The sequence below is a fragment of the Adiantum capillus-veneris genome, chromosome 26, assembly GCF_014529385.1.
Source record: "Adiantum capillus-veneris isolate H3 chromosome 26, ASM1452938v2, whole genome shotgun sequence".
NCBI lineage: Eukaryota > Viridiplantae > Streptophyta > Polypodiopsida > Polypodiales > Pteridaceae > Adiantum > Adiantum capillus-veneris.
Genome location: NC_140956.1, coordinates 123,340,478 through 123,360,262, shown reverse-complemented (window position 1 = coordinate 123,360,262; position 19,785 = coordinate 123,340,478). Strand labels below are relative to the sequence as shown.

At 42.6% G+C, this 19,785-nt stretch overlaps 1 pseudogene; it reads left to right on the top strand.

Moving 5' to 3' along the window:
• Positions 1-5,983: 5,983 nt before the first annotated feature.
• LOC147424123 (protein TIC 20-v, chloroplastic pseudogene) lies at positions 5,984-7,042 on the top strand (annotated as a pseudogene).
• Positions 7,043-19,785: the final 12,743 nt, after the last annotated feature.

Genomic DNA, 19,785 nt, shown 5'->3' with positions numbered 1-19,785 from the left:
GTCTTCTATGTGATTTTGCACTCCAAACCTAATTTTGAGCATACCAAAGTGATCAGCAACTCAAGGGAAGCCTGTGTTTTGAACTTGAAGCCATTCTGATGAAAAAGACATCCTACACGTAGGATGTCTAAAGCAAGAAATTGAAGCCAGATACTAATAGTGGGCATAGCAAGGTATTGTATAGCCTGAGGCAAGCCTCCTATTCAATTTTGGTCCAAATTGGAGTTGATTAGATTGATCAAGATCAACAACAGGCTGTCGGAACAGATTTCTGATCCATTCACCAGCTTATAGGTGTCCAAATCAAAAAGTAAGAACAGCTGTGGACACAGCATATCAAGGGGAATCCATAGTGCAAAAATCCAGGAAAAACAAAGTAAGAGACATCCTACGCGTAGGATGTTTATTGGGGCCTACTGAAGAGAAAATTTGACTGGGCTTAGACAGTGAGATTCCATTTGGCTTAAGGGTTCTAGAACTTCTTTCATAAGTGAATTTGGACCTTGTTTGTCCATTTGACGGAGCAAAGACTGAATTCAGACTTTTTCACATAAATTGACCAACATCCAAGGGAAGTACAGTTCCAGATTAGCATACCTAATCCAGAACATCAGCAGTGTATAAAATACGGTAGTGGTTGAGATTAACTCTCCAATTATACCAATCATTACTAAGATAACCTCTTGCAGATAAATGCTTTGATTCGATTGCCAAAATTAAACGCTTGTGTACAGATAGATTCAACAGCAAAGCAAGAAGTTGTGCGGAGGATGGTCCTTTGCCAGGTGAGTGGTTGGATTTGTGGTAAATTGCACTGATAAGTTTGATGAATTTAAGATAAGGAAGATACATTTTTAGAGACCAGAAGGTGGCAGGTGACCAAGGTAGCTTAGTGTCCACCCAAGGAGAGTGTAACTTAGGCAAGGCTAGATCCACTAGCACCGACTATTGAGGAAGATAGTGATACTGACACTTCGTCAGACAAATCTTTCTTCATGATGGGTACTCAACAGCTAGGAGGTTTCACCTATGACGGACCAATTCCAAGAGGAAGCATCTCCCTAAATCCTTTGAATGATTCCAAGCTCACTCTGATCTTCTTAGAGGGAACAAACTTGAGGGGAGTCCTAGTCTATTCTGACTATCGAGGACGCAAGTGCATTTGTATTGAAGAAAGACCACCTCAGAGATTGGAGATAATTCGAGTCTATGATGATGGAGATAGATTCCGAGATGAGAAGGGGAACCACTACTTGATAGCTAGTAACCCTAAAGATTACAATAGATATGGAGATAACGTGGTGAACGGGAAAATGGTTTCAGAAGCTCAAGAACCGCCACCAAACATTGATCGACCTAGAGCAATTTTTATGTATGATAAGAAAACAACCAGGGTTTCAACTAATAATGAGAATGTGGGAATCTATAAGCATGAGAGTGAGGGAATAGTCGCTTACTTTTGTTGCAAATAACCATACTTAAACGATTTAAGCAAGGACAAGGTTCTTTACTTATTCTCTTATGAAACTGCTATGGGGAAGGGTATAGTTTTTGTTGATAGATACAGGCAAGAATACCAACGTATTCTCCCAGAGGAGGTAGAAAAGGCGACGGTTCCAGGAGCATCAACATATGCTCCAGACAAAGTGCCAAGAGCCACCTACACCCCTAGCAAGTCGATGAATCCCTTTTCAGAAGATTATGATGCTACCTCACATTCTACCCGACCGTAGACTTTTAACAATCAAAACCAACCAGCAACTCAGCCATCATTGCAGGCATGGATTCGACAGAGTGCAACATTGGAACAAGACCGAAACCGAGATGGTTATCAAGCCGCACAAGGGCTACGGGATTTGCAAGAACCACCACTCTATTCAAGGTATCAAGGAGAGAGTAAGCCAAAGACTCAAGGGTCAATAGAGCCTGGAGGACCACCCATAGAACGAGTTTGAAGAGATGAACCATCTCTGGCAAGAACTGCTAGAAATTATGGCCTAGGAGCACCACTGGGAGAGGAACCAGCCTACTACAGAAGACCTGAGGAGGTATATCGATTAGGACGTGGAGATCCAATGATGAGATTTGTAGACCATCATAGGATTAGACCTTCTCAAGTGCAAAAATGGGTAAACAAGAAATACACAAGAAACAGAGATCCAAGAGATCATGTAGCAGCCTTTGTGCGTGTAATTAGAGCTGAAGAGGTTTTAGATTTCCCTACCCAATTTGCAGGGTTTGGACTAACCCTAGAGGATGACGTTGCTACTTGGTTTGACTTTGTAGAGCGTAGAGACTTTGAGTCTATGGAGGAAGTGTTTGACGAGTTTATCGAGAAATTCTTACAAAGGGGGATAGCTCAGAATACCGTCTCACAAATCCATAAATTCAAACAGAAAGATGGGGAATCTATACGAAAGGCAACCCTAAGACTAAAAATATATGTTAAGTTCTGCCTCATTAGGAGAAATATGAACCTTGCATGGGCCTTGTAAGGAATCCTAATTTTTAGGGATTAAGGCTAATGGTGTGTAGGGTTAAGGGGACAAGGGCATTCAAGAAGCTAGTTTTGAGTAGGCTTTTCTAGCCTTTTTTTAGACACATGTAGGATGTGGACCTAGGAGGTCACCTTCTCTCTCTAACTTTTTGAAAGTGAAGGGAGTAAAGAGGTGTGGCCACATCATAAAAAACGTGGATCACTAAGAGCCAAAATTTGACTTTTTTAAAAAAAAGTTATTTTTACTTATTTTTGACTTAAAACTCCCCCCAACATATATCCATATCAAAAAAGTATTTTTTTACATTTTTTTAAACTTACAAGCACTAAAAGTCCAATTTTTCAAAAAAAAAACTCCCCAAAAAAAAAAAACTTTCTTCTCTCTTCCTTCTCCCTCCTTTCTCCCTCTCCTCTCCCTCCCTGCCCCTTCTCTCCTCCTCCTCCCCTCTTTCCCTCTCCCCCACTGTCCCCTTCTCTCCTCCCATGTTCCTCCCTCTCCCTCCCTGCCTCCTTCTCTCCTCCTTCTCCACTCTCTCTCTCTCTCTCTCTCTCTCTCTCTCCCCCACTACCCCCTTGTCTTCTCCCATGTTCCTCTCTCTCCCTCCCCCCTCTCTCTTTTCATCCTTTGCTTCCTCATGCAATAGCTACCATGGTGCTCAAGGACATCACAAATCATATGCATACATATTTGCTTGTTTGCAACGTTTGCACCGAAGGCCGCAGAGGTCATCCCAGGAATGTCGTACCATCGGTGAGATGAATGTTGACGATTCTTCAATATCTTGCCAATACCATCACATATTTGAATAAAACACCCATTTATGCAAGGTAACAATATACTTCTTACTTTTGATTGTGTTCTTCTTATCATAAACTTTGAAGTCTAAGGTGTTGCCCCTACTTGTTTTGTAGTGCTTGGCACAAAGGTTGCTTTTATGCACAAATAGTGAAAGGCTGTAGGTTAGAGAGGCCAAGTGTCACCACTTTTCCTCTAAAACAGTCTTCTTTGTTACATCTTGCAGGTAGGTGCTTCAAATCCATGCGTATTAGGGGTGGTTGTCTCATCCTAATGTATATTTTTGTATTGTTTATTCCCAGCTAGATAGAACTACTTGCAAATTTGTACAACATATACTTAACAAGTGTCTTCATTATATAGCTTGAAAATTTTGAATGCATACATGTTTTTGTTACAAGGTGACCTCTTGCTATGCTAGTTGAGTGGCATTGTTTGCAAGAGAGTGTTACCATGCACCGAGCGATTTTTTCCGAGCAAGGACAAACCCGAGCAACTGTTTGTACTTATTGTTTGTTATATATTCATGCACCACAACAAAAAGTTTTATCAATGGATAGACTACCTCCTAAATTCCAAAACATCAAAGTTTACTTTTAAGAAAATAAACACAATATTTGAAAATATTATCTTCTCTCTTAGGCTCGCTTGGGCTTCACATGTTTTTAGCATAAAGTAAGATTAACAGACTAATAAGAAGTCTAGCCTTGTACTTAATGCTCAAGTCATCGTAAGTTTCTTTTTGTAAGGTCATTTGTAGTGCTCCCATGTCTAGTATGTTGGTTCTTGATTGTCATTTATACTTGAGAGCATGTGAATCCTTCCTCATCTTAGACGCATCAATTTGATAGCAATTTATTGCACCTCATTAGTTCATTTATACATCAATCATACACCTCACTATAAGACTGTGATCTTCATTCAAAGACACCCTTCTTACATGACACATTGCCGGCAAACACCATTAATTATGAAAGACTTCTTTTGTTACAATAAAATCACGTTTTTCCTTAATTGACCAATATAGGACTTTTTTAATCAATTTACAAAAATAACAACCAAAATTTATAGAGTTCTATGCCTAAAATTTTCTAGAAAGGCATCGTCATAATTGGGGAAAAAATTAGTTGTAAATAAATAAAATAATTACGATCTTTTTACCGTACAATGTGACAACCTCAAAGCTTAGGGGCGTGAGTCTTCATACCTTGGGGGACTATTTCACGACCTACCTTGGCCACAAGTCGACGCAGGCAAGCTGAGAGAGAGAGAGAGAGAGAGAGAGAGAGAGAGAGAGAGGTGCTCGCCTCTTCTCTCTTACCAAGCCATTGTAGCCTGAGCTTGAGCTCGCCAACCCACTTTGGCTAGTATGCGGGCAGAAGTAGACGCAGGCAAGCTGAGAGAGAGAGAGAGAGTTGTGGCTTAAAAGCCTGTGGAGCCATCGCCCACTGCCTCTGAAAGCAACTGCAATAGCCAAAGAGAAAGGAGGTTTCGACTTCGGAGACGATTCGGCGTATGCCACCTGCCTCAAAATCCTCCGAATAATAGGATATAGAGGGAGTCCTACGTCAAGAAGATACGCCTTAAATACACACACACATAAGCCTCCCGAAAAACATGGGGAAATCTGAGGTGAGTCCCGCATGTCGTAATTCTAGAGAGAAGGCCAAGGAAAGGGGGGCCTTGCTCAAACTCTGGTAAGTATGGAGATTGTACGTTTTCTTTTGCCCAATGGGTGTCTACCATAGAAAGAGGACACATGCCTCGTCTATCAAAGGTTTGGGACAAGTACACCTTCATCATCTCTTCAACCAGATCCCAGAATTTCTCTTCTTCAAGGACCTCGATGGAATTGGAGCCCCCTCTTCATACCATGATGCTAGAGTGTTTTCAAACTCTTGAAGGCTAGAGCATTGGCGAAGGCTGGCCCCCGAACGCACACAATATTGGCGGCATTTTGAGAGGGCAGACTCCTAGAAGTTCCACACGCGAGTCTGCCAATGGGAGATGAGGTTGAAGGGGGGAACGCTGGGGCCGATGGGTATTGTTTCCAGCGTTCAGTGACCAGTCCCTTTTGCAGTGTGTGCACTGTGCACACCCTCACCGGAGCAGCGCCACCACCTCTCAGACTCTCTGTTGGTCCACCGCGTACAGTGGAGTCTGGAGACTAGTGCTGAACCAACACAAGCCCTGTCAAGCGTAGCCATTGGGTGGCCAATGTAGTGCAGGAAGATGATGGTGGAATCCGCGCTGGCATAGATCCAGCCCATGTGCCGGATGAAGTGCGTCACCTCCTCTTCATCGTGCTGAGCTATACCTGCATACCCCGTCGTGCCATGCGTATCGTACCCCTGTGACCTGCACAAGAAGCTGGCACGTCATCTCTAGGATGTCTCCGATTACTCTCTGCTGCAAGCCAGGGTCTTTATGCATGCCCTTGCAAGGTGTTTTCGTTGGATCAGCCCTTGGCACTTTGACGCGCATGCATACTGCATAGTCAAAAACCTCGTACACAATGATACCTCTGCCTCCTCTGAACCCAGCCTCTCATAGTTTTAAAAAAAAACTGTCTGAAAGAGCGCGCGCCGGCGCGCACTCTTTCAGACAGTTTTTTTTTTTAACTTTCAGACATTTTTTAAAAAAAAACTGTGAGAGAGGGAGAGAGAGAGAGAGAGAGAGAGAGGGGAGAGATGGCGTACATTGTGCGCTGTGAGGGCGTCCTCAGCATCCTCGTCCATCTCTCCCTTGCTACCTTCCCTCCAGTCAACTTTCTCACAGCAGTCAAGAAGGAAATTAAGCTCCGCTTCTCATAGGGGTAGCAAGAGCAGGCCTTTGCGTCTGACAGTGCATGTAGAAGGGCGGCGTGGGGATGTCATAACTACAACAGAAAGGATTGTTTCTGCTTCTGCGTACCTTCTCCCTTTCCTGGATGGTGTACAATATGGACGGTATTTTCTCACACAGTTCTCCCAAGCCGAGGTAGCCTTTAGACCTCTCTACCCGCTCCTGCGTGTTAACTCCAGCACCCCTTTTGCAAGTGTTGCAGTTTTCTTTGGCCTCTATTTCTTGGTCGTCCGGAATCCAAACTTCAATCGCTATGTACACTACAACACCATGCAAGCTATCATGTTGGATATACTTCTCATTCTCCCGAGCCTTATAGAAGGCATTTATCATCCACAAACCGGTGTTGGCTTGGAGATTCTGGTGGTGTTTTACAATAATTTTTTCTTTTATCTGGTTGCCTGCTTCCTTCTTGGAAGTGGGTCATGAAAGACTCCACGCCTTCCTCTTGTTGCAGATGTTGCAGATGCTCAGGTCAGGTGCACCATTCTTTCATGTAAGCTTACAAGAAACTGTGTAACACATTATGTAACAGCTTAAACTATAAAATATAGTATTTGCAAGTGTAGTATATCCAGTTGCTTTCAAAAGAGAGAGAGAGAGAGAGAGAGAGAGAGAGAGAGAGAGAGAGAGAGAGAGAGAGATAAGCCAATACTACTTGCTTGAGGCAGTTAGCGTTATAATCTTTGCTAGCAACCTGCTCACCATTTTGTGCTGTGTTTTTTTCAAGAGAAGCCACACCGTCGAAGCCAATGGCATCTCGCGAGAAGCTTGACCAGAAGGCCCGTGCTGGAGAGATGGTCGTTCCTGGAGGCACTAGAGGCAAGACCTTAGAAGCGCAAGAGCGCCTTGCGGAAGGGAGCAGCAAGGGAGGGCAAACACGAAAAGAGCAAATGGGGACATAAGGATACCACGAAATGGGAAAGAAGGGTGGGATCTCCAACCTGGAGCAGTATGGCAGTGAGGTAGCTGAGGAGAAGGCAGTGCCATTCGATGAGTAAAAAATATAGGACTCAGTAGAAAAAATGTCCCCAGTTACGTCATCAGTGCATATTGTATCTTTTTGCTGTGCTCGATGGGAATTACGATCTTATTCTACTACTAGCAATAGTTTTTCGGCTGCAGATTAGCTTAATTAGTGCACATATTGTATCTTTTTGTTGTGCTCAATGGGAATTGTGATCTTAGTCTTCTACTAGCACTAGTTTTTTGGTTGTGGATTAGCTTCTGTAAACCTAAAGCTCTTGCTTTTGTAATTAAAACTACCATCTGCTCTTTAGATTTGCAAGTCTTTTAGTTTGCTTTCCAAAAAAAAAAAAAGAGAGAGAGCTAAGTCAATCTCCATCGTTTCTTTTTTTGACATCTCTCTCTCTCTCTTTGTGATCTGTACGTGCTTCGGTATAATTTTTCCTTGTCGAAAAAAAAAACGATGGAGATTGGCTTAGCTCTCTCTCTCTCTCTCTCTCTCTCTCTCTCTCTCTCTCTCTCTAGATTGAGAGAGAGAGAGAGGACTTCCAGCGCCCACATCTTCAAATTGGTTGTTCGTGGTATCATAAAAAAGGATGTACAAGTGCATGTGCATGAAGATGGTACCTTGGAAATCAGTGGGGAGTTCAAGAATGTGAAAGAGAAAGGACCCGTGACATGGTATGCCGCAGAGAGATCGCTTGGCCGCTTTGTTCAACAATTTCAACTTCCTGATAATGTCAAATTGGATGATGTGAAAGTTGTGGTTGAAGATGGTGTGCTAACCGTCACTATCCCTAAAAGACACCAAGTGAAATCCGTCGCCAGAAATGTGCCTGTTATAAGCAAGCTTTAACAAACCTTGCTACTTATTTAATGTGCTACTTGCTGTTGTTGCTTGCTTCATCAAAAAAAATGTAAAAAGGAAATGGTATAGTGGCTGTCAATTTGCGTCTTTCTTTGTTAGAAAAAGATGGAAAATACAACGTGCTAGTCGAGGATATGCCTGCAAAATTTTTTAAGGGTGTGTTGGCGCCGCTCATGCACATATGTCCGCACCCAACAATTTCCAAGGAGAGGAATATCAACATGCCATTGTAATGGTTCCAAGTGTTCTAGCCAATCAAAGGAAACACTCTACCCAAACCTTGTTCAAAGGGTTTTGTCGATCAAAAATTTGTGGTTGATTTACCATTAAAAATAGTTGCAATCTTGAATTAATTTTTTGTTGTTGTGCTTGAAGTCACCTAAGATATCATGTTTGGTTTTTTTTTTTGTATATGTGCCTTGCCCTATATCGCTCGTTTTAGGGATTGCTCGGAAAATCTCACTCGAGCTTAGAGATTCCTCTTTGCAAGAATGGCTCAAGGAACTGGCATAACATGAAGCTTTTACGGTGGCACAAAGCTCTCCTCAGCGGTAATGTGGCTCCCACTACACCAAAAATCATTATGCTGACATGAAGAGATCCCTAGTAGGACAATGCAAAAACATTTCATCAGCAGCAACACACTCTTTCCTAACATGAGGGCAGTCCTACCAAAGATATTTTTATGTGGTAGGTCACCCCAGGAGCATACCATGTCATGGAATGGATGTAAGAACTATGACCGCACCACTCCTTGGAAAGTGTTCACAGATGTATGTTTATCAAAGTTAATGAGAAGAAATTTGGACTTTTTTGTTTGTTGATGTGTAAGAGCACTCTAGGTCTACCATATTTTAGATTGTTTGATAAGTTAAATAAAATTTGTAGTCATTTAAAGTGTAAGTTTGTTTTTGTTTGGTAAGATTGTACATGAGAAGACATAATAAAGTATAAGAGATCTTGACAGAATAAGCCTCGATTAGATTCCTACCATGCACTTGTGACACCAGACCTCTCCTTGAACCTTTTGATTTCTATCATTGTGGGAAGTCCAAGGGTGGTCTATTTTCAAATTTTTAGCAATAACTTTATTTTAAAGGAAATTTTGGTTATTTTAAAGTTTGTACACAGTTTATGAGTTCATTCTGATTGTTTTCCTTCAGTTTCAATTTTTGATCGAGGGCACTCCTTGGAAGCCACTTTTGAAGGTGTTAGGGTGAGATTTTGAGAAAGTTTTGTATGTAGGAAATGCATTCCTTAACACAATAAAAAACATTGGTTCTCTGAGTATTTTCAGATTCCATGGTTTTAATGCCCGTTCGAGCCCGTAGATTAAGGAAAAAGTAAGAAATGTCTGTTTTACATCATTTTTAAAGAAATTGCCAACTTACACGTGATTTTTGGAAAATCCGAGTAGGATATGATTTTTTTGCATCACACGATGGTCGAAGCGCACGACGAGATGAACAAATTTATGTGAGACAAGCCCAAACAAATTTGGAGCCAATTGAACACTAGAAGCTCTTGAAAACAGCCTAAAAGTTCAACACTTATTTAAAAAAAAAAAAAAAAACTGACCACTTGAATTATGACCATGCATTAAAAAAAATCTTGTACTTGTCATTTTAGGGCCATAGGGACCCTCAACATGAGGGGCCACAAGGGCCCAATTTGCACGCCCTTGTGGCCCCTCATGTTGAGGGTCCCTGGGCCCCTAAAATGACAAGTACAAGCTTTTTTTAATGCATGGCCATGAGATAGAACTGGGCAGTTCATAGCAACCCCTCCCCCCCCCCCCCCCCAAAATGGCAGATACCTAAACCTTTTATCATGCTTATCAACCATTTTTTACTTCCTTGTGTCCATCCCCTGTTCTTGGAAATATCTTGGTCCCTATTTGTGCCTGGATGGGCATTCTATGCGCCCTTGTGGTCCCTCTTGTTGAGGGTCTCTAGGGCTTCAAAATGACAAATAGGGGCTTTGTTTAATGTATGTCCATGAGATAGAGTTGTAGTGTTTGATGTCCGGAGTATTCACTATGTCAAATTTTCCTATATCATGTGCGTTCACCACAATGGATTGAAAGTAGCCCTTATAGGCCTTACCTACACATGTTTCTGTAACTTTATAAGAATATAAATTCCCTTCTATTGAACACATGTGCTATGTTACATATACTTTAGTGAACTCCCAAGGTCAAAGGCCTCACAAATTTTGTGCACTCAGAACATTTAGCACTAGAAATCAACCAAACAAGGAGCCAATTTTTACTTCCTTGTGTTCACCTCGTGTTCTTGGGAATGTTTTGGTTTAGCCATTTCTTTGGTATTTAAAACCACATGTGACCCCTATTGTTATAGTATCCGATCAAAGGTTTCTTGATTAGCAGTTATATAGGTTCGAGTGATACATATCTTCTACGTTAACAATGCATGTATCTATAATTTATGTTTACAATTTCTCTATCCAAATGAGCTACATAGTAAAAATCAAATCCGCAATTCAACAATTGAGTTCACAAGGTGATAGCTATTGGTATGATCTTTAGCAATACCAAATAAATAGCTACCAATAGCGAATGAATAGGGATATTTAAGAAAGTTTGATACCAAAAACTTGTCAACACTACTCAAAAAGGTGGAAACTCAAAGGCTTTATAATATATATGATGAAACAAGAATCAATAATAAGTCACCCCTATATATCTACACCTCCATCTCAAGTTGTCATTTCTCTAAGTCAAGCTTGGCATAGGCATAGTATGGAAACAATAACATTTTGGAAAGCAAGAATTTAGCTTTCTCAAATTTTGAATGTTGCTATTGATATATATTCAACATTCCCAAATGAGGAAATCTTGACAAAGGTTATGATCCACTTAATAAGAATAACCATTAGTGATTAAACTGAAATCAAAATATTGCATGAATTTCTTCATGGTGGAATGATTAAGACTTGAAACTTCAAACATCTTACAGGCAAATCAGAATATCCAAAAAATCAACAATATTTCTCAAATCTGTATGAAACTCCAGTAATCTAAATAAAATACTCTCACTCAATGCGACACCATTTAACAAAAAGAAATATTTATATTGCATTTATAGAGGAATCCAGCCTCATAAAAATAATTACAAATGGAGACAATGTTGTTGCTGTTAGGCTTCTCTTACAAGTATTTGTCTTTCTCATCTAGAGATTCATATACACGAGTATTTGTGTGTCTATGACACTAGGGAAGATAGTAGTACTATAGGGATGGCTTTTCTAAGAGCTCCTAGAGAGTACCTATTGGTTCAAGATTCTACAAAAATCCTACTATTCTTATCAAAATCTTTTAACACGGTAGTGAAAGGTTCCTCACGGAACAAAAATAGGGTGATTTCCATCTCTACACATGGTTGCTTGCTCATGTCCTCTCAAAACAAGTTGACTCTGTAAGCACAAAGTTATAAAGTACAAAATGATATCATTCTAATAATCTAATGACAACTATACAAAGAATAAATTATAAGAAAAATCTTTGATGACTCTCCATAGATAACACAACTTACTTACATTGTGAGACTCAATAACATGCTACAAAACTATAGATGGCGCACCAAAGCCATCAACAAAATAGCACCACCCAATGTTATGAGGTGTGAAGCCTAAACATTGAAATCCATAAAGAGGTTAATTCCCTCCAGCATGATAAACTTAAAGATGGAGATGATCTTAAGCTCTGAATATAAGCTACAAGGGTAGTTTTCTCACCATTCTATCTTTATGTTGGAGATGAATCCTTGCAATGCCCATGCACTATTCACACCTCCTGTTCTTGTGGTATGCAAGTCATGTGAGTTGATGCTTTTTCCACCTTCAGGAGTACAGGTTTCCATGTAGTGCAAGTGAATGAAAGTAGGAGGAGAATCTTGTTTCATGCTGTAATGGAGGTGAGAGAAGGGAGAGGCGATAGCTTGGTGTGGAACTATGTGGTGGGCAAGGGGAAGAGATGGGGGAGAAGCTTGCTTAGTGCTACAATGGAGATGGGAGAAAGCTAGTAGAGAGATAATGTTGGACTATAGGGGGTGCATGTGGTTGTTGCAGCCATGGAGAGCTTGGAAAAGGGTTTGTAGAGAGAGAAAAACACTTTTAGCTATAGAATAGGTTTGGAAAGACTTTGGAGGGTGGAAAATGATGTTTTGAATTTTTTTGAAAAAAATATTTTTTTTTGGAAATTTTTAGTGCACGTTTTTTACTTTTGGAGGTCAAAAATACTTTTTTGACCATGAAATAGGTTAGGGGACCTTTTAAGGAGGGAAAACTTGAAATTTGAATTTTTTTAAATGTATTTTTAAATCCGGGCCAAAAAGTGGGGGAAAGAAGGTCAAAGTGGTCCCCCCCCCCCTCCCTTTCCCCTAGCCACCTCCCTTTACCTTCTCACTAGGTAAGAGGCCATTAAGAGGTGTAAGGCTACCTTGTCCCCCTACTTTTTTGAGGGTATAGAGTGTGTCCACCACCCTCTTCCTATTGGCTGGCCTCTAATTAACCTTAATCCCAAAGGCCCCCTAGAGGGTTCATATTTTTCCTAATGTTGTGGAAGAACTGCCAACTTAGTCCAGACTTATGCTTATATTCATCCAAGGACTAAGGAATGCAGATCTCCAGAAAGACTTACATATGAAGAGGAGCATGACGTTGAATGAGTTGACTAAGGAGGCTCTTTACCTTGTGGACAATTGTGCGGTCTACAAAGAGGGGGAGTTCAAGGACCTTGACGACGATTCATCTTCACAACAAAGTGGAAGCAAGTCTTCTAAGACATCACCGAAAGGAGAAGTGGCTGTAAACCAAGAGCTACTTGTAGATGAAGTGCTAAAAAAGATTAACTTGTACGCCAAACCCCAGGCTAAACAGCCCAAGTGGTGTGCTATTGAACAAAAATGGACAAACCATGGGACAGAGGAATGTTATTATAACAAAGGGTATGTGAGAGAGAGACCTTACGCTCCCCAAGCTCAGGTAGCTTCTCCTCAAGTTCCACCGATGCCTAGGTATCAAGCAGGCAACCTACCAGGACCTGTAGGTGTGGAAAGACCACAACCGGTGTTGGGGCAACAACCACCCCTACCAGGATTACGACCAGTCGGTATAAGATACACACCAACCATAACCGAATCAGAGGAAAAGGCTTTGGTGCCTATGCATGCATATTATGAAGATCCCAATGGATATGCGAAAAACTTTGTCTATTATCCACCTGAAGAACCCTCGATACCAGAACCATGGAGCATGATAGGAAGTACAGGACCACCAACAGCTGCACAGGCAGCAGGAGAAGGAAGATATAGCTTAGATGAACGAACGTTGTTGTTCATAGCCAATGGAGGCATGGGCGGATAGAGACATGCATACCAACAAAGGAGAGCTCAAGGAGAACCTCAACAACCCAAGGGACCCTTCTACAAGTGTGGTGGAGACCATTGGCTAAGAGTCTGTCCTCATGATGAAATCATTAGAGTCAACGCATATTGCACCGAGTGTAGAGTTACTCATCTGATTCCCGATTGCCCTAAAAACCCGAGCAAAGGAGCAAAAACTACCTTGAGCATGCTAGAAACAGTACCTTCCAGTGGAGGGTCAGAAAATGAAACAATCATACCTATTCAGGATGTGACACGAGCCCAAGCTCAAAGAATGACGAACGAACCCATAATTGAAGAGCCAAAAACCGATGCCCCAAGTTCATAAACGAGAAGCACTTGGAAAGCTAGAAAGACGCGTATGAAAATCAGGAAAGAACGAGAACAAACAGCTCTATCCGAGGAGTTAAAACACACAAAGGATAGATTAGAGCGGTTAGAGGATCTAGCTAGCTTAAGCTCACACACCACGGCAACCATAGCACCCAAGGAAATAGCAGAGCCCATAAGTGCAGGATCAGGAGGATCTGTACTGGCAGACAAGGTAAATGAGCAGTTGGATGCACTTCTAAAAGCTTATGAAGCCAGACTCAAAAAGAACCAAACCCAGGAGCAAAGATGGATGACTTATCCATATGTTGAAATAGAAAAACAAAGATTGAAAATGTGTAGAAAGATGATTGAAACAGCTCAATCATTGATGGAAGACCCGCTGGGTAAACCTACAAATGGCATGCAGTACCAGCTCCAACCCCTATCCAACCAACTTCAGAGGAACAAGTAGAAACGAACGAAAGACTCATGAAGGCCTATGTGTCCAGAGGAGAGCCTATCATCATGCCAAATACAACAGATGAGGCAAGTGACGGGTTCCAGCCTAAAACATTGACAGAAATGGGTAAGGACTATAACGGTCTAGATGATCTGTGGAAGTAAATCCGTGAGGCCAACGAGGCTAACAGGATGAGTAACCACATGAATAGCACAATAAAAGAGAAGAATGTGATCTTACCTCCTATTGAATAATTTGAGGCAAGGTCACAAATGAACTTTGAGATACATTCACAAGGGGGAGACCAGGGATCAATTAGTTTGGGGCACAGCCAACCAGACTCGCTGAAAACTTTACCCTCTTACCTAGGAGAGTATGAAGCCAAGTCTGAAGTGAGAGAAATCCCATCTCAAAGACTTTCTTCTAACAAAGTGATGGATTCACAAGGGTTGATTGAGTTATTGTCCACCCCGGTGGCATGCACAATCACATTAGCCGAACTCCTAAGGTTACGACCAAACATGGGGACCATAGTAGGTAAATGCCTAGAAAAATTTGGAGTGAAAGACCCCACCTTGAGGCTTCAAGAAGGGATCAGAGAATTGGAAAGGCCTCAACTAAACACTAGGCCAATACCTTAAAAAAAGGTTGGAGAGTATTGCGAGGGATAAGATGGAAACACCACCCTACCAGTAGAATTCCAAGGAGTAGTTTCCAAAGCTATTCTTGACAGTGGAGCAGGAGTTGTTATCGCCACCAAGGAAATCTGGAAAAAATGGGGAAAACCAGCTTTAAGAGCTACCAGAATGAAATTGCAATAGAAAAAGTGATTGTCACTTCGTGTGGAATCGAAGTATGAGCATACATTTGCAATAGTCGATTTCAACAAAAAGAACAATTATGCGATCATCTTGGGAATACCATTCATGCGACAATTGAAGATGGTCCAAGATTGGGGTTACGACCACATATACCTCAGACATGGAGAGACAACAACTAAAATACACCTGAAAGACCATAGTTACAAGCATGTGAACCAAACACCTGTGGAAGAGTTTGATTCAGCTACAATAGCAGGATCGGAACTCCCAGCATGGTTAGGGCAACAAAAAGAGCTATGGATGTGCGGAGCTTCACATTGTGGAAGCTTAAGAAGGGAGGAATGCATCTTAGAAAGAGCGATTGAGGACACGGAGTATATTTTGGAACCTTTCCCTGAAGATGCCTTGGAACCTCTAGAATGGGAACACATACTAGCAACATTGGATGTCTGTACCATTACAGATAGTCCAACAACAAAATTTTGCGATAAGGATGGCTATGATGTGCTACCCTACTACATGGTAAGCATTATACCAGGAGGAGATGAGACAATAGAACCACCGGAAAGAGAAGAGTTTTATAACTCCTCTGAACATCTGGAAGTAAATAATGATGAAGATAATGAGTATTTAGACAACTCAAGTGAGCATGGGGGGAAAACAGAGATAACAACTTTTATGATTTTGCTAATCAGTACCCTAGACGCCAAGAACGCTATAGGAGGAAACGAACAGGAAACAAAGCAAGAGAGAACCTGATGCCCAGGATAAACGGTAAAACTCACTATTTGATGCTTGTAAAAGCAGATTGTGTAAAAGATCAAATACCAGGAAGATTCTCAAAAGATCGAAGGGAAAGAACACGAGAGGAAATAAAAAATTTACGAAAAGCTAAAACAGAAACAAAATCACAAAAATCTCAAAAATAAAACAAAGAAACGACAAAAGACCAAGAGTGGACCAAACTGGAGCGTAAACAGAAATACCAAGAACTGAAACGGTCTTTACGTGAGATATGGACTACTGAAGAAGATAGTGATGGTAAAGGGAGTCAGAGAAGGGAAACATGAATGTATCATCACACTATCGGAAATTTACCATCCAGGACAGAAAAATCATCATGACACCACCAGTCAGAGAAAGAACCAACCAAGAATCTTATGATGGGCCTGAAAATGCAAAAAGGATACTTACGGAACCTTGTGAAAAACCTCATCCGGTCTATATAGCAAACGATTTAGAGTCTGAAGAAGAAGAACGGATAACACAACTTCTCAAGAAGTATAAAGATGTGTTTGCATGGTCCTATAAAGACCTCAAAGGAGTTGATCCATCGATATGCCAACATACAATTCCTTTGAAATCGGATGCAAAACCTAGCAAACAACGTTGGAGAGGGGGAATGGGGGAACACACCCAACACAAACAAAAGGGCCTCTCTATAGCTGAGGATATTCACAGCACCCCTATCCTCTCGGAAAACACCTTCAAACACACAATTCACACTAGAAGACCACCGCCTACTCGATTTCCACAGCTCACACACTCTACAAACCCACCACACTAGGTACACCTACTATCACTGCCTGTCTCCACCCTTACACACTCACACAACCACTCAAACTCACTCTCTCACTCAAAACACCATCGGTCCGGGAGGGCACACACTTCCACACAGCCGGCACCGAGGAGGGACATGAAAGCAGGAGAAAGAGAAGGGGGGAAGGAGAAACAACAGCACGGGAGGCAACTGTGGCTTGATTGCACTTCAGAAAACACATACACCGGCTTGCAATGCCATCACCATGGCCATTTTCAAGCAAAAGTTGCAAAGGGGCTAGCTTGCTAGAGAACTCCACTTTGCAGGCTTCAAACGGCACCTCAAAAGGCCAAAAAAAAGCCCCAAATTTGATTCATTTTTGACTTTTATAGGAGGGGACTTTAATTTGGGAATTTACAATTTAATAGGTCCACTTGGCACCTTGAATTGGTATCTTTTGGGGAAGAGGGCACGGCTTTGCTCTATTTCTCTCTTCTTCACTCTTTGTACTTGGGGGGGGGGGGGGGCATTAGCGATGTCGCTATTGCCCCCTAGATTTCAATTTTATTTCATATTTTTCACTTTTTACTCTCTTTTGGTTTAGCCTTATACTGCCCAATTTTTGACTTTGACCTTCAATCCTTATCCGGCTCCTCTTTGTCCTCTTTGGCCTTGCACTTGGTTCACCCATGCTTGTTTGTACTTGCCCGGACACGCCTTGGGATGTGCCCCTTTGACCTTGCTCAGCTTTTCCCACCTTTGATTTGTCCTTAACTTAGCTTGTTCGGCCCTTGCTTTGTCCATCTGGCTGCCCTCGGGCCTTATCTTTCTCTCCTTGGCTCGCCTACCCTGGTTGTGGGACCTTCCCCTTACCTGAGGGGGGGAGGCAATAGCGATGTCGCTATTGCCTCTTCCCTTTCCCTCAAAATTTCCGGCCGCCGCGAAAACTTCCTTGTACCGGGATCCCTTGCCACGTCATCTCCACCACTCCAATGCCGCACTCGGCCGCCGCTCCGGGCGTGCACCACCGCGTCGCCGCCTTGCTCGCCAAAACCGCCCCAATCTCCGCCTGCGCAGCGCCACCGCGTTCACGCCATAGCCCATGCTCCACGGAGCTCCAAGAGCTCTTCACCTTGTGTTGCCCTTGAGAGGTACTCACCCCACCCTTTATACCGCGGGCCCATGCCTTCTCTCTGCACATGTAGGGTTTCTACCCCGCCACGTGGCGGTTCCTGGTGTAAGCACCCTTCAAGCCTTCACAAAACCCACCATTTAAACGGAAAAAAAACCTCATTTTCACTTGCATTGGGTACTCAGTTTTTCCTTGCCCAATTGGCCTATGCACAGGCCTTGGAGCCCAACCACCAGCCCACCGCGTCCACTTTCAAATTCTCTGCCTCCGGCCCCATTTTGGGATTTTCAATGCCATCATTCGAGGCAGCAAAAAAAGTCAAAACGCATCTGCAAACCTCCCACTATTAAATGCTCCCAACTTTGTCTCGTTGTATCTGACCGACTGAGCATCCGATTGACGTGTACTCGATTCCGACTAGCTCCATATGCTATACCCTTTCACCGAGAATCTTGACCAAGCTGAAAAACTGCCAAATGGCACGTCCCCCAATGTAGTCAGATGGGCTCACACCCGGCCCCCGGAAAATCTTCAACTGACCATATCTTTCTATCCAGAGCTCCAATTCTTAATCCAAGAAGACAGGCATGCTTCATAACTCGAGCACTACACACATATGCATTGACATCAGACCGGGCCACCTGTCCCCAGCTGCCCTACCCGTCGGGGATCTGCTACACACCCTTTCTTTAAACTGCAATATCTAGAGCCCCGGGACTCCGTTTGACGAGCCGTTTGGACCGGCTTCTAGAGCACGCTGAACTCTACCTTCTACATCTTTGAAATGACATTTTGGACATCTTCATCTGGCATCCCATCTGGACCATTCCGCTGCACTTTTGGGCTAAGAAACCGCATCAGCCATTCTTTCCCGCTATCCTTTGGCTGCCAAGGGCCTTGGCACCTGCCCTAGCCTTCTGCACTGCACTCAACTGCACCCTTTTCCTGGTATAGACCACTTGCTAGCTTCGAACAACTTTTGTTGTACCATCATTGCCCAGGCCCCTCGTCGAACATTTATGTTCGACCAAAAGCATATGTACAAAACTTTAAAACTCGCACACCAAACTGATGATTAAAAGCACTCACAAAACCACAACTATATGTACAAGCTATGATAAAAGTTTCATCTCCTTTTTTCCACACACCGCATGCTTTAGCTGGGTTGCTCACGCCCCTTGACTATAATCTGCTGCACTTCACGCACTAAACTCCTCTCAAAATACAGTTTAAGCCGCACACCATTTACCTTGTTCCGGAGAAGCTTGCCATTCGCTCTAACAAGTTGATATGTCCCATTCGGAAAGGCCTTCTTCACTTTATATGGACCCGTCCACTTCTTCTTGAACTTCTTCTGGAATGTGAAATCCAGGTAGCTTTCGTACTTCATGACCAGGTCTCCTTCCTCTATTTTCTTGTCTGGAAGGTGTTGATTGAACTTGGCAACCCGCTTCTCCATTTGCTTCACATAGTAGTCTGCCGCTGCCTCTCTGTCCATCTGCAAAGCCTCCAAGCTGGCTATCCGATCCTGTAGACCTCCTTGTTGAGTGGCATTGACACGTCACATACCCTTTAAAGCACCTAGGTGTGCATGCACTGGTAGCACAACATCCTTACCATAGACAAGCTCGAATGGAGTGAATTTTGTAGCCACCTTATAAGATGTCCTATATGCCCACAAACACTTCTCTAGATTTTCTTCCCACTGAGCTTCTTGCTTATACACATGCTTCGTTAACATTTTGACAATTTGACCATTAGCACTCTCAACTAGACCATTGCATTGGGGGTGATAGGGTGAGGAAAACCTGTGCTGAATCTTTAACTTTTCCACTAATGCACTCATGAGTTTTCCTCTAAGCCCTTGACCCCTATGAGAAACTAACACCCATGGAACACCAAAACGGCAACATATATTATCAAACATAAACTGAGCCGCAACACTAGCATTTACTTCTTTCACTGCTTTGGCCTCGACCCACCTTGTAAGGTAGTCAATGGCTACCACCATGTACTTATTACCACGTGTAGACTTTGGGAGAGGGCCTATAGCATCGAGACCCCACTTCTCAAAAGCACTTTGTGCGATGATGGCACCCTGTGACTCCGCTACCAGTCGTCTTTCACCTATAGTCTGACACTCG